Source organism: Pseudophryne corroboree, chromosome 1, assembly GCF_028390025.1.
Source record: "Pseudophryne corroboree isolate aPseCor3 chromosome 1, aPseCor3.hap2, whole genome shotgun sequence".
Classification (NCBI taxonomy): Eukaryota; Metazoa; Chordata; class Amphibia; order Anura; family Myobatrachidae; genus Pseudophryne; species Pseudophryne corroboree.
In genome coordinates this window covers 942642548-942668144 of record NC_086444.1, presented here as the reverse complement: position 1 = coordinate 942668144, position 25597 = coordinate 942642548, and the positions used below count along the sequence as shown (strand labels likewise).

Below are 25597 nucleotides of genomic sequence, written 5' to 3'. Positions count from 1 at the left end.
TAATTTTTATTTGACAGGTACCCCGTGGATTCTACTTGACAAGGGGACCGAGGGGATCCGTGGGACAATAGGTAAGTATGTGAGTGTGTAAGTGTGCATGTATGTAAAATAAAGCTTTACTTTTATGGTGTGTGTGTGTTGTGTTTTTTGGGGGGTATTTTTTTGTTGTAGAACTACAGGTACCAGTGGGCCCGTTATTTCCCTGCATGCTGGTACTTGTGGTTCTCCAAGTACCAGCTTGCGGGGGAGGCTTGCTGGGACTTGTAGTTCTTCAACAAAAAACAATATTCTTATTTTTACACAAAGGCCATCAGCCTCCCATCCACCGCCCACGGATGGGGGGACAGCCTCAGGCTTCACCCCTGGTCCTTGGGTGGCTGGAGGGGGGACCCCTTGATTTAAGGGGTTCCCTCTCCTCCAGGGTACCCCGGTCAAGGGTGACTAGTTGGGGGGGTAATGCCACGGCCGCAGGGACCTATATAACTTTTTTCACCTGTATTTTTACAACCAGAGCCTGAGGCTGGTTATGCTTAGTAGGGGGGACCCCACGCAAGTTTGTTTTAACATTTTTAAGCTAAACAGACCATTTACCACAGATAAGCATGCACAGATCTCACTGATCCGTGCAAGACTATCCAAACACGCCAGGAAAAAGCAGGTCTATTTTTTTGCTGCTTTTTTTACGAGTCGCAAAAAAGACCAACCGCGATTGAACATTCAGGGACAAACACCAAAATACGAATGAATAGTAAATTCCCGTGTTGTATAAACAAACAGCCATGTTTGACCGATGGTCTATTCATTCGTATTACTGCCCTCTGCGGTGAAAACCATTATTAATAGCCCCAACACTGCCGAGATTTGTGCTTAGTAAATTCCCATGTTGACACTTTGCAAAAAAAAAAAAACTCGGACAAAATCTGAACTTTAGTAAATAAACCCCCCAGTATAAGCCGAAAATTCACATTATAGAGTACAGAACGAGCTGAAATTCCCATTATAGCACATAGAATGAGCCGAAATTCACATTATAACACATGGTACTATGAGCCGAAATTCACATTATAGGAGACGTATGAGCCGAAATTCACATTATAGCACATGGTATAAGCCGAAATTCACATTATAGCATACGGTATAAGCCGAAATTCACATTATAGCACAAAGAATGAGACGAAATTCACATTATAGCACACAGAATGAGCTGAAATTCACATTATGCCACATGGAATGAGACAAAATTCAGGGAGAGTGACAGCAGGGACATAGGGACAAGAAGAGTGACAGAGGGACAGGGAAAGTGACAGCAGGGACATAGGGACAGGAAGAGTGACAGCACGGATATGGGGACAGGGAGAGTGACAGAGGGACAGGGAAAGTGACAGCAGGGACATAGGGACAGGGAGAGTGACAGAGAGAGGGACAGCAAGGGCATACAGTAAGGACTAGGGAGAGAGAAAGGCATCAGGGTAAGATTACCTATCTAGCAGCGGTGGTGCTGAGGATGCTGTGGTCTGTGGTGCGGTGTATGAGGAGGCTGTGATCGGCATGGTGCGGAGGAGGCGGAGGTGCATAGAAGGACTGAGGGGGGCGGCTGTGTAGCGGAGGAGGAGGAAGAGGGTGGCGGTAGTACAATGAGGAAGTGGCTGTGGTCGGTGGCACTGCGGCTCCTATGACCGTGGCGCTACTATTTTAAATCTGCAGTGGACCAGAGGCTCCTGATTGGCTGCCGGTCTGTGGCAGATTTGAAATAGTAGTGCCAGGGCCTTAGGACCGAGAGCTCAATGCGGCGGCGAGGAACTTCAGCGGTCAGTGCTCGAAGAAGTACCAGTATGCCATGCTGTTGTATACCGGCCCACATCGAGCAATATATATATATATATATATATATATATATACATATATACTCCTGCAATTGCTGCCTCCAGGGCATGACTGTTCATCGGCGCCGTGCTGCTGCCAGCCAGTAATAAACAACCCGCTTTCCTGTGGCCTGCAAGTTACAAATAAGGCCACGCTGATTCTGGTCCTGAGGAGGTCTGCTGCGCATGTCTAGCCACTGCAGCTCCTCCCATGAGCCTTTGTGGATGTGGAGTCGGATTAGACTCCGTGCAGACTGCTCTGCTCTGCCAGCAATCACACTCCTTCCTACCCCCACCACAAAGTAAAGCAGTAGCAAGTGCAGGGCGGACCGACGAGGCACAGAGGTATATTTATATTTGAAAAAGTAAGTTTATTAAAATGAAAAACAAATGTTTTTTAAATGATAAAAAAACGTGTTTGTGTGTGTGTGTGTGTGTGTGTGTGTATGTATATATATATATATATATATATATATATTAGTGATGAGCGGATTCGGTTTTACTCGGTTTTACTCGGTTTTACTCGGTTCTCAAAACAGCATCTTATTGGCTCTCGGATGTCACGTGTTTTGGATAGCCAATAAGATGCCGTTTTGAGAACCGAGTAAAACCGAGTAAAACCGAGTAAAACCGAACCTCGCTCATCACTAATATATATACATGTGCGTTTACGTGTGTGTGTGTGTGTGTGTGTGTGTGTGTGTGTGTGTATATATATACATATATATACTGTATATATATACATATATATATATATACAGTATATATATGTATATATATATACACACACACACACACACACACACGTAAACGCACATGTATATATATATATATATATATATATACATACACACACAAACACGTTTTTTTATCATTTAAAAAACATTTGTTTTTCATTTTAATAAACTTACTTTTTCAAATATAAATATACCTCTGTGCCTCGTCGGTCCGCCCCTGCACTTGCTACTGCTTTACTTTGTGGTGGGGGTAGGAAGGAGTGTGATTGCTGGCAGAGCAGAGCAGTCTGCACGGAGTCTAATCCGACTCCACAAAGGCTCATGGGAGGAGCTGCAGTGGCTAGACATGCGCAGCAGCCCTCCTCAGGACCAGAATCAGCGTGGCCATATTTGTAACTTGCAGGCCACAGGAAAGCGGGTTGTTTATTACTGGCTGGCAGCAGCACGGCGCCGATGAAAAGTCATGCCCTGGAGGCAGCAATTGCAGGAGTCAGGACTGTGGCTGTGGCGCCCTTATTTGAGCAGGCGCCTGAAGCTCAAGCTCCACCAGCGCTGCCCTTGCTACGCCCCTGCCGCCCACCAGTCATGACATTGATGATGCAATTCCATCAACGTCGTCTGCTAAGGCTGATACCCAATGTCATAGAGGGCATGTAAAATCCAAGAAGCAGAAATTAATAACAAAGTGGCAAGGAAAGGCTAAGTCCTTGGCCTATGTTCATGACTGGTGGTTCAACTTCTCATGAAGATGGAAGCCCTCCTCCCTCTCGAAAATTTTAAAAAATAAAGCTTGTTAAAGCACAGGAAAAACTGTGCCTTCAGACTCAGAGATATCACAAATCCTCAAAGAGAGTCCAAGTGTGTCCGAGGTTGCGATGTCTAAGTCTGACCTTCCCAAGACTGTATGAGAAGAGGAGGCTCCTACCACCATGTGCACGACCTCTGCAAGTGCTGGGAAGAGCACCACCAGTCCAGTTGCTGATATTGAGATTGAGGATGTCACTGTAGATGTACACCAGGATGAGGAGGATATTGGTGTAGCTGGTGCTGAGGAGGAAGTTGACGATGAGGATTCTGATGGTAATATGGTTTGTGTGAATAAGGCACCAGTGGAGACAGTTGTTTTCCATGGGATGAAAAAGCCCATTGTCATGCCTGTGCAAAATACCAAAAAATATACCTCTTCGTGTGGAATTATTTCTCCACAAATCCGGACAACAGGTGTCAAGCCATGTGTTACCTTTGTCAATCCATAATAAGTAGGGGTAAGGACGTTAACCACCTAGGAACATCCTCCCTTGTACGTCATCTGCAGTGCATTTATCATAAGTCATTGTCAAGTTCAGAAACTTGGGTAAGAGCATAAGCAGTCCACTAACACCTAAATCCCTTTTTCCTGTTGTATCCAAGCTCCTGTAATCCACACCACCAACTCCCTCAACGTCAATTTCCTCCTCAGTCAGGATCGGAAGTAGTCCTGCAGGCCATGTCACTGGAGGATCCTTGAGTGCTACGCCTACTGCTGCCGCTGCTGCTGTTGTTGCTGCTGGGAGTCAATCGTCATCCCAGAGAGGAAGTTGGAAAACCACTTGTCACTTGTACTACTTTAACTAAGCAATTGACTGTCCAACAGTTCTTTGCAAGGAAGATGAAATATGACAGCACTCACCATGTTGCAAAGCGGATTACTGAGGCCATAACATCTATGCTGGTGTTAGATATGTGTCCGGTATCCGCCATTAGTGTAGTGGGATTTAGACAGTTGATGGACGTACTGTGTCCCCGGTACCAAATCCCGTCTAGATTTCACATAACTAGGCAAGCGATTCCTGGACTGTACATGGACATTAAGAAAAGTGTCCTCAAAAATGTGGTTGTACCCTCTGACCACTTAACCATGGACATTTTGACAAGTGGAGCAGGGCAAACTAAGGACTACATGACTGTGACAGCCCACTGGGTAGATGTATTGCCTTCCACAGCAACTACAGCAGTGGCACCAGCAGCAGCATCTCACAAACGCCAACTTGTTCCTAGGCAAGTTACGCTGTGTATCACTGGTTTCCATAAGTGGCATACTGCTGACAACCTCTTACAGAAACTGAGGGACATCATCGCACAATGGCTTACCCCACTTAGACTCTCCTGGGGTTTTGTGATATCGGACAATGCCACCAATATTGTGCGAGCATTACATCTGGGCAAATTCCAGCACATCCCATGTTTTCCACACACAATTAATTTGTTAGTGCAGAATTTTTTTAAAAACGACAGTGGCGTGCAGGACAAAATTCCGTGCCACTTTCTAAATTCAACGACTGCGTGTCAAAGACTGGAGTGCCAGCAAAAACTCTTGAACCTGCCCTGCCATCACCTGAAGCAAGAGGTAGCAACGAGGTGGAATTCAACCCTCTATATCAGAGTATGGAGGAGCAGCAAAAGACCAATCAAGCATACACATCCACCAGTGACATAGGGAAAAGAGGGGGAATGCACCTGACTCAAGAGAGTGGAGAATGATTTCCGTGTTGTGCAAGGTTCTCCAACACTTAGAACTTGCCACACGTGAAGTCAGTTCAGACACTGCCAGCTTGAGTCAGGTCATTCCCCTCATCAGGCTTTTGCAGAAGCAAAATCAAACAAGTTAATATGAAAAGCGCTGGTAGACATTTATTTTATCATTTTATTCAAACTTATAAATCTTAAAATATTACACAAATTGCACATAAGCATCGGCCGGCCGGCAATATGTAATATAGGCACAAATGTTTTAAAATTATACAAAATAATCTGAATAAAAAAACAGTAATAATACCCAACACGAGAGAATCAAGCTACAGTAATCCTTGATTCCTGCCCAATAATTAAAAACACTTGGAAGCAGGTATGAATGAAGCCACGAAGTTCAGTTAGTTCAACATCAGATAATTAATATAAATGCTCCCTGTTAGACATAAGTAGCAGGATGGATTTTCAAAAATTTGTGTAGAGCTCTAGATGTTAGTCAATTTTCAGAAGCAAAATAAATACAAGGAGAGATGTATAAATGTATTTTTCCCCTTTGTTTCACAGCCCTTGCGACCACTGGTGCTGTTAAACTTTTTAACTTGACGGTATGCAGAGGAATGTGTATTCAATTGTTGTATATGGTACTCCCACTTGGGCTCCTTCTAGTTGTCCATTAGCCCTGTTTCAAGAATAATCTCCACTGATATTGGCGCTAGTGCTCCCGCTGTTGGTACTGTCTATCTAGGATGATGAGACCGCTGGTAAGTATATTACTCCTGCATACATCCCAACATGACCCTCTCCAGGAGGAACAGAATGCTTCTGGACTTTTCTCTTAATCTAGGACTGCCGACACCTGTGTTGAACAGGTTAATGCAGGGATTCTCAAACTCGTTCCTCAGGACCCCACACAGTGCATGTTTTGCAGGTAACCCAGCAAGTGCACATGTGTATTAATTACTAACTGTCACATTTTAAAAGATCCACAGGTGGAGCTAATTATTTCACTTGTGATTCTGTGAGGAGACCTGCAAAACATGCACTGTGTGGGGTCCTGAGGACCGAGTTTGGGAACCTGTGGGTTAATGGATAAGAAAGGTGTTTCACTACAGGTGATGGCAATCATAAATTAAGAGGGAAGTCCCGAAGCAGATCATTCTGTCCCTCCTGGAGAGGGTCATGTTGGGAGGTATGCTCCCGATATGTACTGCGCCCATGGTAGGCAAGGTTATCACTGGTCACGGATCACTCCCACTGTATGTTATTTTGGGAGGTACTTGTAGCGGCGCTGTCTCCTCAGCAAGATGGCTGCTGGTCACAAAGCGCTTCCGCTGGATGTTATTTTGGGAGACGCTTGTGGCGGCTCTGTCTCCACGTGTGTGCCGTGGTTCAGCTGTGCTCACACAGCCGACCTCTGCTCCTGTACAGTTTAAAGGTGAAGCGTTTCCCTGCCTTGGTTCTAATCAGCGGCTTCCTCAGACCAAGATTTCAAGTGTCAGCTGGGTCCCCCTTTTTAACGTACCGGGACTACCCGCACATGCGCATTATATATGTGTTCCACACCTCGCGTTCAGGTTCTCAGAGTTCAAGGATACTCAGTATCTAAATTCTACATTAATAGTATCATTCTTATAGTAGTCGTTTCATAGTAACCATCTATAGAGAACATTATGATTTCAAAGTTGTATCTCTCATAGAAAATATATACTGCACAAAAAGACACAAATAAAGAGATAATTTCTTAATAATGATCTTAAAGATCAAGTTTATACAATATCTATCCATTAATTTTATCTTTATTTAAGGTAGCAAAGGAGAAGTGGATATCAGAGTAATACATACACATATACATATTCTTCATTGTGTATATAATAATGCAGTAGTAATATGTAGCCAAAAGGACACACAGAAAGCCATAAATGGACTCATGTGTGTTCCAAATAAACTATAAGTCAATATAGAAAATCAAATAGTAATAATAATAATATCAAAATTAGGAATTCTCATTATCAGGCCATCCGTGTCCAAGAGAACACCTAGATGGACATATGAAAATGGATAATGACATCTATGCAATTAAATAATAACTTACATAAATGAGAACTTTAATAATCTCATCAAAAAAATATATACAGTATTTAGTGCTTTCTCTGCTCTTCAGTAGGACAACAATTGTAGTTTGAAACATAGCTACAGACTATGGACATAACAAAAATACAAGAGAAGAGAGGTAAGAGGAGGAAAAAATGATGATGAAATAGGGGAAGGAAAACTGGATAGCATAAACAATATATCTCCAGACAGGGCTGTTTCTAGACAATTTGGCTCCCAGTTCAGGATTTAAAAATGCCCCCCCCCCATTGACATAAAAAAATGCGCCCCCCACAGATATAAAAAGAAAAAGTATGCGCGCGCCAAAGGAGCGCGCGCTCCCGGTAAGGGAGCGTGACCTCATTAAAATGGGCGTGTTCTCATCTGAAAAGACTACCTTACACCCCAGTTTTTCACCTTGCACCAACACATCACGGCCCCCACAGGTAAAAAAGAAAAATATATATGTATATATATATATATACAGTATATATATTATGCCATACACCGCAATGCCCTTGATACATTAAATCCCCATTTTACACATTAAGCAGGCAAGTGTCCCCATTTTATACATTACAACAGGCAAGTGTCCTCATTTTACACATTACAACAGGCAAGCAAGTGTCCCCATTTTACACATCACGGCAGCAAGAGTCCCCATTTTACACATCACGGCAGGCAAGTGTCCCCATTTTACACATTACAGCAGGCAAGTGTCCCCATTTTACACATTACAGCAGGCAAGTGTCCCCATTTTACACATTACAGCAAGTAAGTGTCCCCATTTTACACATCACGGCAGGCAAGAGTCCCCATTTTACACATCACGGCAGGCAAGAGTCCCCATTTTACACATCATGGCAGGCAAGTGTCCCCATTTTACACATCACGGCAGGCAAGAGTCCACATTTTACACATTACAACAGGCAAGAGTCCCCATTTTACAAATTAGGCAGGCAAGTGTCCCCATTTTACACATTACGCAGGCAAGTGTCCCCAGGCCCGGTGACAGGGGGGGTCAAAGGGGACACCCATCCCGGGCCCCGACGTTGTGAGGGGCCCCAAGGTTTTGCTGCGGCAGTACGGCAGCTGCATCATGGATGGATACCTGTAATTGTAGATAGTCAGCATTGTAAAGGCTATGGCCCCCCTGTGGTAACCCCCACTGCTCCATCCCCCTATGTCAGCTGTCCGGAACTGTTGATGTGCAATGATGTCGCGATTGGCTACGCACAACGCCACTGTGTCCTTCCTTTCTCTCCTCCCGCCCGCCCTGTGTCTCTGGCATCTCTGCTCTGTGAGGAGCGGCTGAGCAGGAGCGGGTGTGTAGTTCGGCTATTGAGACCTCAAGGCCGGCACAGCGCGCAGACAGACTGCGGAATAAAACAGCCTCAGGCAGGCTGCCATCTTGTGGGTACTCGGAGCCTGGTCTGAATTGTGGAGGGCGGCTGTGTATATTGGTAAGTGTGCGCTCCCACATAGCACACCCTGGATAAGTAGTGTCGTATGCAATTTTCAGACAGCATTAGTAGAGGAGTGCCCATTCCTATGATTGCCACTTATTAGAAAGGAGGTTTAGCAGTTCATAGAAATGTATTCCTGTATCAATAGCACAAGTCCAGTTGCCTATGGCAATCATAGGGATGGACACCCCTCTACTAATGCTGTTTGCATAAGACTGCTTATCCAGGGTGTGTTATGTGGGATTTATTTTATTGATTAATGCCATTGATGTTTTTACAATGTTTTGTATATAAAACACACCTGTATAATTCTTTTAATATTATTCTATCCAGTCGAGAAATCATTTATCAGCGTCACCATCTCTTTGTTTTTATATATTGTTTATTGTGGGTCTGACTACCCCCTTTTTTATGGTGGCAGCTTTCAAGCGCCTTGGTTGTATTTATTTTCCATTTTGGCTTCTAAAAGGAGCTGTATAAATATGGACTGTTTCCCACGGAATGTAGTCGTGATCCTGGCGTTTGGGATCCCAGCTGTCAGAATCCTGAACATAAGTATGCAGGGGAGGGTTAGGTTTGCAGGGAGAGATGTGTGGGTCTGAGGTCAAGGGGCGTAGGGGGCTCCGCAGAGATATCAATGTACCGGGCCCCACAATTTCTGTTGCCGGCCCTGAGTGTCCCCACTTTATACTTTACGCAGGCAAGTGTCCCCATTTTACACATTAGGCAGGCAAGAATCCCCATTTTACACATCACGGAAGGCAAGTGTCCCCATTTTACATATTATGGCAGGCAAGAGTCCCCATTTTACACATTACAACAGGCAAGAGTCCCCGTTTTACACATTAAGCAGGAAAGTGTCCCCATTTTACACATTATGCAGGCAAGTGTCCCCACTTTATACTTTACGCAGGCAAGTGTCCCCATTTTACACATTACGTAGGCAAGTGTCCCCATTTTACACATTAGGCAGGCAAGAGTCCGCATTTTATACATTAGGCAGGCAAGTGTCAGGTGGGGGGGAAGGAAGAGGGGGGAGAAAGAGACTTACTTACATTTGCAGAGGTTCTTCCCGCTCTTCGGCCCGCCTCTCCCTCCTCGCACCGGCTGCCTCTCATCCTTCTAGTAGCTTGGCTCCTCCTCCTCTTGTCATCAGTACTCTGCTTGGGGGTGGAGTTTTGCGGAATGACACGATTGCGTCATGACGTCACGAAGCAAACGCATCATTCCGCGAAACTCCATCCTCCGAGCGGAGTACTCGGGAAGAGGGAGAAGGGGGAAGCAAGGACCTGCAGAAGTGCCGCGGCGGGCGCCCCGTGCGGTTGCACGGCTCACCCGCCCCAAGAAACGGCACTGTCTCCAGATATTATACTGATAAAATAACATAGGAGGATGTATAGACACTAATAAACAAATTGTTATTTTGTCACATGGCACATATCTTGAAAATAGGAACCTTAAATATTGTTCAATTCAATGGTATCATTGAGACCATGTGGAACCATGGTATTAAGTCGATAGATCCAATAGGGGGAATAAATCTGCACAGGATATAACAGTTTAAATTCAATGAAAAAATGCATATATTTAGGAACCAACATAAAAGCCTACTACTGATAATAAATTCGGCAAATGGTTGGTGGTGCTCCAGGAGGATAGTTATAACAACTATGAAACAACAGATATGGGCCTTTGGAGAGAACAAAGGACCAAAAAAAAGGAAACTATAGGCCTTTTCCTGGGCACACTTGAATAGATTGAAATGATGAAATTATTAAAAATTTACTTTTATTGATATGTACTTAAGAAGAAAACAACAACGAGAGCTGGCATCAATGTATGGATGTTCGCCAGTACCAATGTACCTGTTGTAGGCAAAATTATATTAACGGTGAGCGAAAATATGTGAACCCTCATCCATAAGGAATTCATGCATATCCTCTATGGGAAGGAATTTGAATGAATGAGGTCAGCCTCGATTCCAATATAACATGACAAATACTAATGACCTGAAATCAGATTGGTGTAGTGAGTCCCAAATACCATAGGTTGTAGGAGAGTAAAATACCTACGGTACCTAGTATTCCCTGGTGGTTCCCCATCCAGGTACTGACCAGGCCCTGCAGTGCTTGGCTTCCAAGATCAGACGAGTTTGGGCATACTCAGTGCGGTCTGACCGTAGGTGAGTTTCGTTCTCCTTGGCGCACCGTTTTCCGATCGTATTGAAACCCAGGATCAATCACCAATTGAATAGGTATTGGATTGTATGTGGTCAAAGAAAAAGAATGGTAAAGGTATAATATATTCAATAGTTTATGCTGGGAAGTCTGATCAGTGGTGTTTGAACTTCAGACATAAATGCCGTTCTGAGATAAATAATACCAAACAAATGCTAAGATAAGTCACAGATTGAATGAAAATAAGATTATATACGGTCGGGGAAAAAATTATTGATACTAATGATGATAATGAGATGAGCTGATGGATTGATATTACAAAAAGGCAAAATGCTCCTAATCAGCCTAAGAAAGCAGGAGGGCTTAATAATGCCCTATCTGGGATGCTCAAAACAATAAGACGAATATGTCTATAGTATAGTCATGGTTAGTGATATTCAATTAGGCATATATAATAATAATAACCAAATACTTTGTCCATTTGTGAGAGGGTTGCTCCTCCCCCACCCTTATCCAATAATAATGTCCAAAGGGGAAAGGAAAAAATGGAACATAATAATCATAACAATATAAATAAATAAATGTGTGTCACAAAACATGGATAGAACACTGTTTCCCTATTGAGTGGGGAGATACATGATGGACACTGTAGAAAAAAGAGAGGAAGGGGGAGCCACGATTGAGGCAGGGAAAGCCCGTTTGCGGCTGAAAGCCGAGGGCTGTCTTACCCTGACCTCTATTGGAGACCCTCAGATCAGTGGACGTGCTGGAATCGATTCAATTGGTGATTGATCCTGGGTTTCAATACGATCGGAAAACGGTGCGCCAAGGAGAACGAAACTTACCTACGGTCAGACCGCACTGAGTATGCCCAAACTCGTCTGATCTTGGAAGCCAAGCACTGCAGGGCCTGGTCAGTACCTGGATGGGGAACCACCAGGGAATACTAGGTACCGTAGGTATTTTACTCTCCTACAACCTATGGTATTTGGGACTCACTACACCAATCTGATTTCAGGTCATTAGTATTTGTCATGTTATATTGGAATCGAGGCTGACCTCATTCATTCAAATTCCTTCCCATAGAGGATATGCATGAATTCCTTATGGATGAGGGTTCACATATTTTCGCTCCCCTTTAATATAATTTTGCCTACAACAGGTACATTGGTACTGGCGAACATCCATACATTGATGCCAGCTCTCGTTGTTGTTTTCTTCTTAAGTACATATCAATAAAAGTTAATTTTTAATAATTTCATCATTTCAATCTATTCAAGTGTGCCCAGGAAAAGGCCTATAGTTTCCTTTTTTTTGGTCCTTTGTTCTCTCCAAAGGCCCATATCTGTTGTTTGATAGATCCAATAGGCCTCGCGTCTGCAAAGCCTATCTATCCCCCACTCTGTGTGTAGTATTCATTTGTTCGATTGTCTTGACAGTTAATTGATTCTCTTTAATAGAAAGCAGGCACTGAGAAACATGACTCGAGAGTGGAAGTGTTCTAATGCCTTTAGTAATAATATGCCAATGTTCCATGAATTGTATGTGTAATGTGCAAGTTGTTCTACCAATATTCTCTTTCCCACATCCACACGGGATCATGTAAATGATGAGGAGGATTGACAGTTTAGGAAATCTTTTATTTTGAAGGCTTCCCCACCTGAAGCCAATGTAAACTCTGTACTCTCTTTAACAGTATGTAAACACATATTACAGGTCTGTCTGCCACACATATGGAAGCCATCCAGTTTCTTAGGCAACCAAGTGTGGCTCACGACTTTCTTTTGTTGAAAATGACTCTTAACGAACAATGATTGTAAATTATTGGATTATTTAAAAATAACAGTGCCGTTAAGATCTACATTATCCCTCTGCACATTATCCAATCTCAATAAGCACAAATTTTTCTTAAAAACAGATTTGATCTTATGAGCACAACTATTATATTGTGTGGTAAATAGTGCACATTTATCTTCACCTTACAATTTTTCATTCTTTTTCTCAGAGGTATGTGCCAATAGTGACATCCTATCTATAGATCTTACTTCTTTCATAGCTTTATGGAATATATCCGCCTGAGATTCAAAAGCCTGTACTGCCGTAACTCTAGTAAATTGCCTTTTGGTATGTTTACTTTCCAAGTCATCTTATGTGAACGTGTATAATTCAAGTAACAATTTTGATCCACTGGTTTAATGTAGGCTTGGGTTAAAAGTTGATTATTTTCCGCTTAGAGTGTAATGTCCAGAAAGCTAATAGAAGTAGCATTAATGGTAGATGTGAACTTTATACCATATTTATTACTATTAAGGTGATTAACAAATGTCTGCGCAGAATCAAAATCCCTATCCCAAACAAAACATAAATCATCTATAAATCTGCCGTAGAGGACTAGATTCGCTCCGTAGTCCTCGCACCAGACAAAATCCTCCTCAAATCTCCCAATGTACAGGTTCGCGAGACTCGGAGTGAATCAAGCCCCCATCGCAGCACCCCTTCACTGTAAATAAAATTGTGAATTGAACAAAACAAAATTATGGTGTAAAGTAAATGTAATAGACTGTAAAATAAACTCACGCAAGGAATTTGACATGTCTGAATCTTGACACAGATAGTATTCGACGGCTTTAACCCCCAAATCATGGGGAATGTTGGAGTATAAAGCCTCCACATCACATGTCATCAGTATATAACCTTTTTTTCCAAGTTACTGTTTGTATTAAATTTAAAAAATGTTTTGTGTCTTTTTATAAGAACACAAATTCTTAATGTGATCTTGTAAAAAGAAGTCAACGTAAGAGGATAGATTACATGTGAGGGACCCAACACCAGATAAAATGGGATGACTGGGAGGTGATATGATGGATTTGTGAATTTTGGGCAAATAGTAAAATGTGGGTGTTACCGGATGTGAATTAAATAAAAAGTTAAAAAACTTCCTTGAAGAGTGTACCCGCATCTAATGCTTGATTTAACAAAATCTGGAGATCATGCTGAAAAGGGAGTCTGGGATTGCTTCCCAGTTTTCTATAAAAACTGGTATCCTCCAGTTGCCGACCTGCTTGTACAAGGTAGTCAGCAGTATTGAGTATAACAATCCCCCCTGCTCCCCTCTTATCAGCCGGCTTAATTGTAATGGACTTATCAGAACATAAGGCCTTTATTGCCTTTCTCTCGACCCCAGTTAGATTGTCTTTCAATTTTTTTGTTCTCCGCCTGCTAAAAATGATTTTGAACTGATTTAATGTACTGCTGTAAAAACTTTCTATATATGGACCCCTAAATTGTAATGGATAAAAATCCGACTTGTTTTTAAGAGTACAGCTCTTTCTTGCATCGAAAATCGTTATCTCTTGATCTATGTTGTTACTTTCTGTTTGGAGCTCCTCCAACTTTTCCACAATTTCTCTATCGTTGTTATCCAATATAATTGAGGATCCTGTTATTTGTTTCTTTTTTATATTTTTAAGGACAAAATAACATTTATGGCTGAGGGTTCTGAATAGAGATGTGCGGCGGGCACTTTTCGTGTTTTGTGTTTTGGTTTTTGTTCTGGTTCCATCCTCGTGTTTTGGATCTGGATTGGTTTTGCCAAAACCACCCTTTCGTGTTTTGGTTTTGGATCTGGATGATTTTTGGGGAAAAAACATAAAAACAGCTAAGATCACAGAATTTGGGGGTAATTTTGATCCTACGGGATTATTAACCTTAATAACATTCATTTACACTCATTTCCAGACTATTCTGAACATCTCACACCTCACAATATTATGTTTAGGCCAAAAGGTTGCACCGAGGAGTCTGTACGACTAAGCTAAGTGACACAAGTGTGTGGCACAAACACCTGGCCCATCTAGGAGTGGCACTGCAGTGGCAGACAGGATGGCAGATTTAAAAAATAGGCCCCAAACAGCACATCATGCAAAGAAGAAAAAGAGGTGAAATGCGGTAGCTGTATGTCTAAGCTAAGCGACACAAGTGTGCGGCACAAACACCTGGCCCATCTAGGAGTGGCACTGCTGTTGCAGCCAGGATGGCACTTAAAAAAACTAGGCCCCAAACAGCACATCCTGTAAAGATGAAAAAGAGGTGCAATGAGGTAGCTGTATGACTAAGATAAGTAACACAAGTGTGCTGGAATTTGCCAACATGTAATAAACACACACAATATTGGTGGCACAGGAGAGTGTACCCCTAAACCACACACACACACACACACACACACGGCAAAGCCTGTAAAATTAATTTGGATAATAATAACCCTTTTATTTGGAGCTATTATAATAATATTATAATAATATGCAACACAGCAGAGCATACCACTACACCACACAGGGCAAACCCTGTGAAAATTATTTGGATTAAATATTAATAACCCCTTTATTTGGAGTAAATAATATACAGCACAGGACAACACCACTAAACTTATATGGCAGCACCACTAGAGTGGATTTATACGGCAGTACCACTGGAATTATACGGTAATATCACTGGACTGATACGCCAGTACCACTGGAATTATACGACAGGATCACTGGAATTATACGGCAGTATCACTGGAATTATACAGCAGTACCAGTGGACATATATGGCAGTAGCAATGGACTGGATTTATACGCCAGTACCGCTGGAATTATACGACAGTACCACTGGAATTATATGGCAGTATCACTGGAATTTTACGGCAGTACCACTGGAATTATATAGTGGTATCACTGGATTTATACGCCAGTACCACTGGAATTATACAGCAGGATCACTGGAATTATATGGCAGTGTCACTGGGATTATATGGCAGTACCACTGGATTTATATGGCAGTACCACTGGACATATACGGCAGTATCACTGTACTGGATTTATACGCCAGTACCACTGGAATTATACGCCAGTACCACTGGAATTATATTGCAGTATCACTGGAATTATACGGCAGTACCACTGGAATTTTCAGCAGTATCACTGGATTTATACGCCACTATATGGCAGGATCACTGGAATTATACGACAGTATCACTGGAATTATACGGTGGTACCACTGGACATATACGGCAGTATCACTGGACTGGACTTATACGCCAGTACCGCTGTAATTATATGACAGTACCACTGGAATTATATGGCAATATCACTGGAATTATACGGCAGTACCACTGGAATTATACGGCATTACCACTGAACATATACAGCAGTATCACTGGACTGGATTTATATGCCAGTACCGCTGGAACTATACGCCAGTACCACTGGAATTCTACAGCAGTATCACTGGATTTATACGGCAGTACCGCTGGACATATACTGCAGTATCACTGGACATATACGGCAGTAGCACTGGACTGGATTTATACACCAGTACCGTAGAAATTTTACACCAGTACCACTGGAATTATACAGCAGTATCACTGGATTTATACGGCAGTACCACTGGACATATACGGCAGTATCACTGGACATATACGGCAGAACCACTGGACATATACAGCAGCACAGGGACACCACCACAGGACTGATGTGGGATAGCACAGCACCACTGCAATGGACTGGACATATACAGCAGCACTGGACATATGGCAGCAGAAGACACCACCAATGTGACTGGACTGATGCAGCACAATACACCACCACTGAACTGATGCAGCACAACACAGCACCGCTGGACTGGACTTATACAGCAGCACTGGACATATGGCAGCAGACGACACCACCACTGTGACTGGACTGATACAGCACAAGACACCACCACTGGACTGGACTGGACTTATACAGCAGCACTGGACATATAGCAGCAGAGGACACAACCACTACCACTGAACTGATGCAGGACACTGAGGATGGAGACAAGTCCTCTCTCTACACTCTCCAATGCCAGAGTGAAAATGGCGGCGACGTGCTGCTCCTTATATGGAATCCAAACCCCGCGAGAATCCACCAGCGGAATTATGACGTTTTGCCTCGTTCTGGTTTCCGAGTCAGGCAGGAAAACCTGAGCCAGGCTCGGATCCGGGCTAGGATGGTGAAGTCCGGTGGGGTTCGGTTCTCAGGGATCCGAACCTGCTCATCTCTAGTTCTGACGTATCTATTGAGGTCCACAAAAAGATTAAATAGATTTGGTTTCATAAGATTTTTTGTGGAAAGGTTAAAAATCCCTTTTCCTTTTGCTTTTATCTTGTGGGGTTGTTTTCTTCCTCCCCTACATCCCCTTGTACGTTTTCCTTCCTCTTTTGGTTCTCCACTCCCCCCCCCCCCCCTTCATGCGTTTGAAGATATGTGTGTGAGAGGTCTTCTGTCTAAAAAAAACCCAGCTATGTGGTGATGCCTCACCCTCTTCCTCCGTTTCTGAGTGTCTAGACCAATTTTTATGGGGAAGCCGTTTGGTGGTATCTGTCCTTGGAGATTCACAATCGTTAAAACCTCGAATCTGTTGCAATGTCTTAGTTGTTCTAAAAAAAATTCTAGAGATGTTTCTATAGGATCCCTGTTTGTCCTGATAAGTAACTCTATATGGAGACTTGTGCGGTTGTGATCTCTGATAGGCTTCTCTATACGAGTGGTCACTACATCTATAACTACATTTTTTATTCTTGTTGTTATAATTTGGACGGAATTATTTATTGTCTCTATGACCTCTTTTATTCTAGTCATGTACTTCCCCCTTCTCATAGTCCTGTAGATCTCTGTCCATTTTGTGTTCCTTGTATGAAGTAAGAACTTCTTTCTTTAAAGAGAGAGATGTACACCGAAATTTTTTTGTCGGATTCGGGTGTGTTTTGGATTCTGGTGTTTTTTTTTCAAAAACCCCTCAAAAACAGCTTAAATCATAGAATGTGGGGGTAATTTTGATCCTATAGTATTATTAACCTCAATAACCACAATTTCCACTCATTTCCAGTCTATTCTGCACACCTCACAATACTATTTTTAGTCCTAAAATTTGCACCGAGGTCGCTGGATGACTAAGCAAAGAGGGCGGCACAAACACCTGGCCCATCTAGGAGTGGCACTGCAGTGTCAGACAGGATGGCACTTAAAAAAATTGGCCCCAAACAGCACATGATGCAAAAAAAAGAGAAAAGGAGGTGCACTGTGGTCGCTGGACGGCTAAGCTAAGCGACACAAACAACTCAATATCATAGGAATTATTTGTTCTAATCAATGGTATTATTGGTCCAAATCACTGGAAGAAAATGACAAAATCACTGGAATTATTTGTTCTAATCAATGGTATTATTGGTCCAAATCACTGGAAGAAAATGACAAAATCACTGGAATTATTCGTTCTAATCAATGGTATTAGTGGTCCAAATCACTGGAAGAAAATGGAATGGATGGATACTTGCAGTGACATAGATCTGCAAGATACAGCAATGGCCTACTGTACACAACTATATACTGTTGGGTCACCATTTCAGTTTTGCACAGTTTGCTGACCACCAGTATATAATATATAGCAGTATGGTACAGTAGGCCACTGCTCTACCTACCTCTGTGTCGTCAAGTATACTATCCATCCATACCTGTGGTGCATTTCAGTTGTGCGCAGTATATATAGTAGTAGGCAATTGCTATTGATACTGGCATATAATTCCACACATTAAAAAATGGAGAACAAAAATGTGGAGGGTAAAATAGGGAAAGATCAAGATCCACTTCCACCTCGTGCTGAAGCTGCTGCCACTAGTCATGGCCGAGACGATAAAATGCCATCAACGTCGTCTGCCAAGGCCGATGCCCAATGTCATAGTAGAGAGCATGTAAAATCCAAAACACAAAAGTTCAGTAAAATGACCCAAAAATCAAAATTAAAAGCATCTGAGGAGAAGCGTAAACTTGCCAATATGCCATTTACGACACGGAGTGGCAAGGAACGGCTGAGGCCCTGGCCTATGTTCATGGCTAGTGGTTCAGCTTCACATGAGGATGGAAGCACTCATCCTCTCGCTAGAAAACTGCAGTGCCACTCCTAGAGGGGCCAGGTGTTTGTGTCGGCCACTTGGGTCGCTTAGCTTAGTCACACAGCTACCTCATTGCGCCTCTTTTTTTCTTTGCATCATGTGCTGTTTGGGGACTATTTTTTTGAAGTGCCATCCTGCCTGACTCTGCAGTGCCACTCCTAGATGGGCCAGGTGTTTGTGTAGGCCACTTGTGTCGCTTAGCTTAGCCCTCCAGCGACCTTGGTGCACCTCTTTTTTTCTTTGCATCATGTGTGGTTTGTGGACTATTTTTTTGAAGTGCCATCCTGTCTGACATTGCAGTGCCACTCCTAGATGGGCAAGGTGTTTGTGTCGGCCACTTGGGTCGCTTAGCTTAGTCACATAGCTACCTCATTGCGCCTCTTTTTTTCTTTGCATCATGTGCTGTTTCGGGACTATTTTTTTGAAGTGCCATCCTGCCTGACACTGCAGTGCCACTCCTAGATGGGCCAGGTGTTTGTGTCGGCCACTTGGGTCGCTTAGCTTAGTCACACAGCTACCTCATTGCGCCTCTTTTTTTCTTTGCATCATGTGCTGTTTGGGGACTATTTTTTTGAAGTGCCATCCTGCCTGACACTGCAGTGCCATTCCCAGATGGGCCAGGTGTTTGTGTCAGCCACTTGTGTCGCTTAGCTTAGCCATCCAGCGACCTTGGTGCATCTCTTTTTCTCTGACGTCCTAGTGGATGCTAAGAACTCCGTAAGGACCATGGGGAATAGCGGCTCCGCAGGAGACTGGGCACAACTAAAGAAAGCTTTAGGACTACCTGGTGTGCACTGGCTCCTCCCACTATGACCCTCCTCCAGACCTCAGTTAGAATCTTGTGCCCGGCTGAGCTGGATGCACACTAGGGGCTCTCCTGAGCTCCTAGAAAAGAAAGTATATTTTAGGTTTTTTATTTTCAGTGAGATCTGCTGGCAACAGACTCACTGCTACGAGGGACTAAGGGGAGAAGAAGCGAACCTACCTGACTGGAGATAGTTTGGGCTTCTTAGGCTACTGGACACCATTAGCTCCAGAGGGATCGAACACAGGACCCGACCTCGATCGTTCGGTCCCGGAGCCGCGCCGCCGTCCCCCTTACAGAGCCAGAAGCATGAAGATGGTCCTGGAAATCGGCGGCAGAAGACTTCGGTCTTCAACAAGGTAGCGCACAGCACTGCAGCTGTGCGCCATTGCTCCTCATGCACACCTCACACTCCGGTCACTGATGGGTGCAGGGCGCTGGGGGGGGGGGGGGGGGGGGGGGGGGCGCCCTGAGCAGCAATATGAATCCCTTGACTGGCAAAAAATCACAATATATAGTCCCAGAGGCTATATATGTGATAAATACCCCTGCCAGAATCCATAAAAAAAGCGGGAGAAAAGTCAGCCGAAAAAGGGGCGGGGCTATCTCCCTCAGCACACTGGCGCCATTTATTCTTCACAGTGCAGCTGGAAGACAGCTCCCCAGGCTCTCCCCTGTAGTTTTCAGGCTCAAAGGGTTAAAAAGAGAGGGGGGGCACTAAATTTAGGCGCAATATTGTGTATACAAGCAGCTATTGGGGGAAAAATCACTCAGTTATAGTGTTAATCCCTGCATTATATAGCGCTCTGGTGTGCGCTGGCATACTCTCTCTCTGTCTCCCCAAAGGACTTTGTGGGATCCTGTCCTCAGTCAGAGCATTCCCTGTGTGTGTGCGGTGTGTCGGTACGGCTGTGTCGACATGTTTGAGGAGGAAGGTTACGTGGAGGCGGAGCAGATGCCGATAAATGTGATGTCGCCCCCTGTGGGGCCGACACCAGAGTGGATGGATAAGTGGAAGGTATTAACCGACAGTGTCAACTCCTTATGTAAAGGGCTGGATGACGTTACAGCTATGGGACAGCCGGCTTCTCAGCCCGCGCCTGCCCAGGCGTCTCAAAGGCCAGCAGGGGCTCAAAAACGCCCGCTACCTCAGATGGCAGATACAGATGTCGACACGGAGTCTGACTCCAGTGTCGACGAGGTTGAGACATATACACAATCCACTAGGAACATCCGTTGCACTCGGCAATGAAAAATGTGTTGCACATTTCTGACATTAACCCAAGTACCACAAAAATAGGGGTTTTATGTTTGGGGAGAAAAAGCAGCCAGTGTTTTGTTCCCACATCAGATGAGTGAATGAAGCGTGGGTTCCCCCGATAAGAAACTGGTAATTTCTAAAAAGTTACTGATGGCGTACCCTTTCCCGCCAGAGGATAGGTCACGTTGGGAGATATCCCCTAGGGTGGATAAGGCGCTCAAACGTTTGTTAAAAAAAGGTGGCACTGCCGTCTTAGGATACGGCCACTTTGAAGGAACCTGCTGATAAAAAGCAGGAGGCTATCCTGAAGTCTGTATATACACAATCAGGTACTATACTGAGACCTGCAATTGCCTCAGCATGGATAGTGCTGCTGCAGCGGGGTCTGATACCCTGTCAGATAATATTGATACCCTAGACAGGGATACTATTTTGCTAACTATAGAGCATATTAAAGACGTCGTCTTATATATGAGGGTTGCACAGAGGGATATTTGCCTGGCTGGCATTCAAAGTTAATGCAATGTCCATTCTGCCAGGAGGGTATTAGGGACCCGGCAGTGGACAGGTGATGCTGACTTTAAAAGGCACATGGAGATTCTGCCTTATGAGGGTGAGGAATTGTTTGGGGATGGTCTCTGGGACCTCGTATCCACAGCAACAGCTGGGAAGAAAATATTTTACCTCAGGTTCCTCACAGCCTAAGAAAGCACCGTATTATCAGGTACAGTCCTTTCGGCTTCAGAAAAGCGAGCGGGTCAAAGGCGCTTCCTTTTCTGCACAGAGACAAGGGAAGAGGGAAAAAGCTGCACCAGACAGCCAGTTCCTAGGATCAAAAATCTTCCCCCGCTTCCTCTGAGTCCACCGCATGACACTGGGGCTCCACAGGTGGAGCCAGGTGCGGTGGGGGCGCATCTCGGGAACTTCAGCGACCAGTGGGCTCGCTCACAGGTGGTTCCCTGGGTTCTGCAAGTAGTATCACAGGGATACAAGCTGGAGTTTCGGGGCGACTCCCCCTCGCCGTTACCTCAAATCAGTCTTGCCTACTGCCCTCGAGGAGAGGTAGTACTGGCGGCAATTCACAAGCTGTACTTCCAGCAGGTGATAATCACGGTACCCCTCCTTCAACAAGGCCGGGGTTACTAGTCCACAATGTTTGTGGTACCGAAACCAGACGGTTCGGTGAGACCCATTCTAAAATTGAGATCCTTGAACACTTATATACGAAGGTTCAAGTTCAAAATGGAATCGCTCAGGGCGGTTATTGCAAGCCTGGACGAAGGGGATTACATGGTATCACTGGACATCAAGGATGCTTACCTGCATGTCCCCATTTACCCTCCTCACCAGGAGTACCTCAAAATTGTGGTACAGGACTGTCATTACCAATTCCAGACGTTGCCGTTGGTCTGTCCCCGGCACCGAAGTTATTTACCAAGGTAATGGCCGAAATGATGATACTCCTTCGAAAAAAGGGAGTTATAATTATCCCGTACTTGGACGATCTCCTTATAAAGGCGAGGTCCAGGGAGCAGTTGTTCGTCGGAGTAGCACTATCTCGGGAAGTGCTACAACAGCACGGCTGGATTCTGAGTAGTCCAAAGTCGCAGCTGGTTCCTACGACGCGTCTACTGTTCCTTGGTATGGTTCTGGACACAGAAAAGGAAAAAGGGTTTCTCCCGGAGGAGAAGGCCAAGGAGTTGTCATCTCTAGTCAGAGACCTCCTAATACGTATACAGGGTCGGTGCATCAATGCACGCGAGTCCTGGGAAAGATGGTAGCTTCTTACGAAGAAATTCCATTCGGTAGGTTCCATGCAAGGGGATCTGTTGGACAAGAGGTCCGGGTCTCATCTTCAGATGCATCGGCTGATAACCCTGTCTCCAAGGGCCAGGGTGTCACTGTTGGGGTGGCTGCAGAGTGCTCATCTTCTAGAGTGCCACAGATTCGGCATACAGGACTGGGTCCTGGTGACCACAGAAGCCAGCCTTCGAGGCTGGGGGGCAGTCACACAGGGAAGAAACTTCCAAGGACTATGGTCAAGTCAGGAGACTTCCCTACACATAAATATTCTGGGACTAAGGGCCATTCACAATGCCCTAAGTCAGGCTAGACCCCTGCGTTAACACCAGCCAGTGCTGATCCAGTCAGACAACATCACGGCAGTCGCCCATGTAAACCAGCAAGGCGGCACAAGAAGCAGGATGGTGATGGCAGAAGCCACAAGGATTTTCCAATGGGCGGAAAATCATGTGTTAGCTCTGTCAGCAGTGTTCATTCCCGGAGTGGACAACTGGGAAGCAGACTTTCTCAGCAGGCACGACCTCCACCCGGGAGAGTGGGGACTTCATCCAGAAGTCTTCAAAATGATTGTACACCGTTGGGAAAGGCCACAGGTGACATGATGGCGTCACGCCTCAACAAAAAGCTAAAAAGATATTGCGCCAGGTCAAGGGACCCTCAGGCGATAGCTGTGGACGCTCTGGTAACACCGTGGGTGTACCAGTCGGAGTATGTGTTCCTTCCATTGCCTCTCATACCCAAGGTATTGAGAATACTAAGAAGGAGAGGAGTAAGAACTATACTCGTGGTTCTGGAATGGCCAAGAAGAGCTTGGTACCCAGAACTTCAAGAAATGATCTCAGAGGACCCATGGCCTCTGCCGCTCAGACAGGACCTGCTGCAGCAGGGGCCCTGCCTGTTCCAAGACTTACCACAGCTGTGTTTGACGGTATGGCGGTTGAACACCGGATCCTAAAGGAAAAAGGCATTCCGGAGGAGGTCATTCCTACGCTGAAAATATTAAGGCTAGGAAAGATGTGATCGCAAAAGATTATCACCGCATATGGCAAAAATATGTTGCTTGGTGTGAGGCCAGGAAGGCCCCAACGGAGGAATTTCAACTGGGTCGATTTCTGCACTTCCTACAGTCAGGAGTGACTACGGGCCTAAAATTGGGTTACGTTAAGGTCCAGATTTCGGCTCTGTACATTTTCTTCCAAAAAGAACTGGCTTCACTGCCTGAAGTTCAGACTTTTGTTAAGGGAGTGCTGCATATTCAGCCCCCGTTTGTGCCTCTAGTGGCACCGTGGGATCTCAACGGGTGTTGGATTTCCTGAAGTCGCATTGGGTTGAGCCACTTAAATCCGTAGAGCTAAAATACCTCACGTGGAAAGTGGTCATGCGATTGGCCTTGGCGTCGGCCAGGCGTGTATCAGAATTGGCGGTTTTGTCATGCAAAAGCCCTTATCTGATTTTCATATGGATAGGGCGGAATTGAGGACTCGTTCCCAATTCCTTCCTAAGGTGGTATCAGCTTTTCATGTGAACCAACCTATTGTGGTGGGACTTGGAGGACTCCAAGTTACTGGACGTAGTCAGGGCCCTGAAAATAGATGTTTCCAGGACGGCTGGAGTCAGGAAAACTGACTCGCTATTTATCCTGTATACACCCAACAAGCTGGGTGCTCCTGCTTCTAAGCAGACTATTGCTCGCTGGATCTGTAGCACGATTCAACTTGCACATTCTGCGGCTGGACTGCCGCACCCTAAATCTGTACAAGCCCATTCCACGAGGAAAGTGGGCTCTTCTTGGGCGGCTGCCCGAGGGGTCTCGGCTTTACAACTTTGCCGAGCTGTTACTTGGTCAGGTTCAAACAATTTTGAAAAAGTCTGCAAGTTTGATACCCTGGCTGAGGAGGACCTTGAGTTTGCTCATTCGGTGGTGCAGAGTCATCCGCACTCTCCCGCCCGTTTGAGAGCTTTGGTATAATCCCCATGGTCCTTACGGAGTTCCCAGCATCCACTAGGACGTCAGAGAAAATAAGATTTTACTCACTGGTAAATCTATTTCTCGTAGTCCGTAGTGGATTGTCTGCTTGTATATAGTTATTGCCTAACTAAAGGGTTATTGTTATGAGCCATCTGTTAGTGAGGCTCAGTTATATTTCATACTGTTAACTGGGTATAATATCACGAGTTATACGGTGTGATTGGTGTGGCTGGTATGAGTCTTACCCGGGATTCAAAATCCTTCCTTATTGTGTCAGCTCTTCCGGGCACAGTATCCTAACTGAGGTCTGGAGGAGGGTCATAGTGGGAGGAGCCAGTGCACACCAGGTAGTCTAAAGCTTTCTTTAGTTGTGCCCAGTCTCCTGCGGAGCCGCTATTCCCCATGGTCCTTACGGAGTTCCCAGCATCCACTACGGACTACGAGAAATAGATTTACCGGTGAATAAAATCTTATTTTTTCTTTGCATCATGTGCTGTTTGGGGACTATTTTTTTGAAGTGCCATCCTGTCTGACACTGCAGTGCCACTCCTAGATGGGCCAGGTGTTTGTGTCGGCCACTTGGGTCGCTTAGCTTAGTCACACAGCTACCTCATTGCGCCTCTTTTTTTCTTTGCATCATGTGCTGTTTGGGGACTATTTTTTTGAAGTGCCATCCTGCCTGACACTGCAGTGCCACTCCTAGATGGGCCAGGTGTTTGTGTCGGCCACTTGGGTCGCTTAGCTTAGCCATCCAGCGACCTTGGTACACCTCTTTTTTTCTTTGCATCATGTGCTGTTTGGGGACTATTTTTTTGAAGTGCCATCCTGTCTGACACTGCAGTGCCAATCCTAGATGGGCCAGGTGTTTGTGTCGGCCACTTGGGTCGCTTAGCTTAGTCATCCAGCGACCTCGGTGCAAATTTTAGGACTAAAAATAATATTGTGAGGTGTTCAGAATAGATTG

At 44.7% G+C, this 25597-nt stretch overlaps 1 protein-coding gene and 2 pseudogenes across 1 annotated transcript in view; 1 reads left to right on the top strand and 2 right to left on the bottom strand.

The window, feature by feature from the left end:
• Window positions 1-25597, bottom strand: part of LOC134918777 (interleukin-15-like) — a 205975-nt gene that overhangs the window by 156787 nt on the left and 23591 nt on the right. The window lies entirely within an intron of this gene.
• LOC134937353 (5S ribosomal RNA) lies at window positions 10730-10848 on the bottom strand (annotated as a pseudogene).
• On the top strand, window positions 11685-11803 carry LOC134937341 (5S ribosomal RNA; annotated as a pseudogene).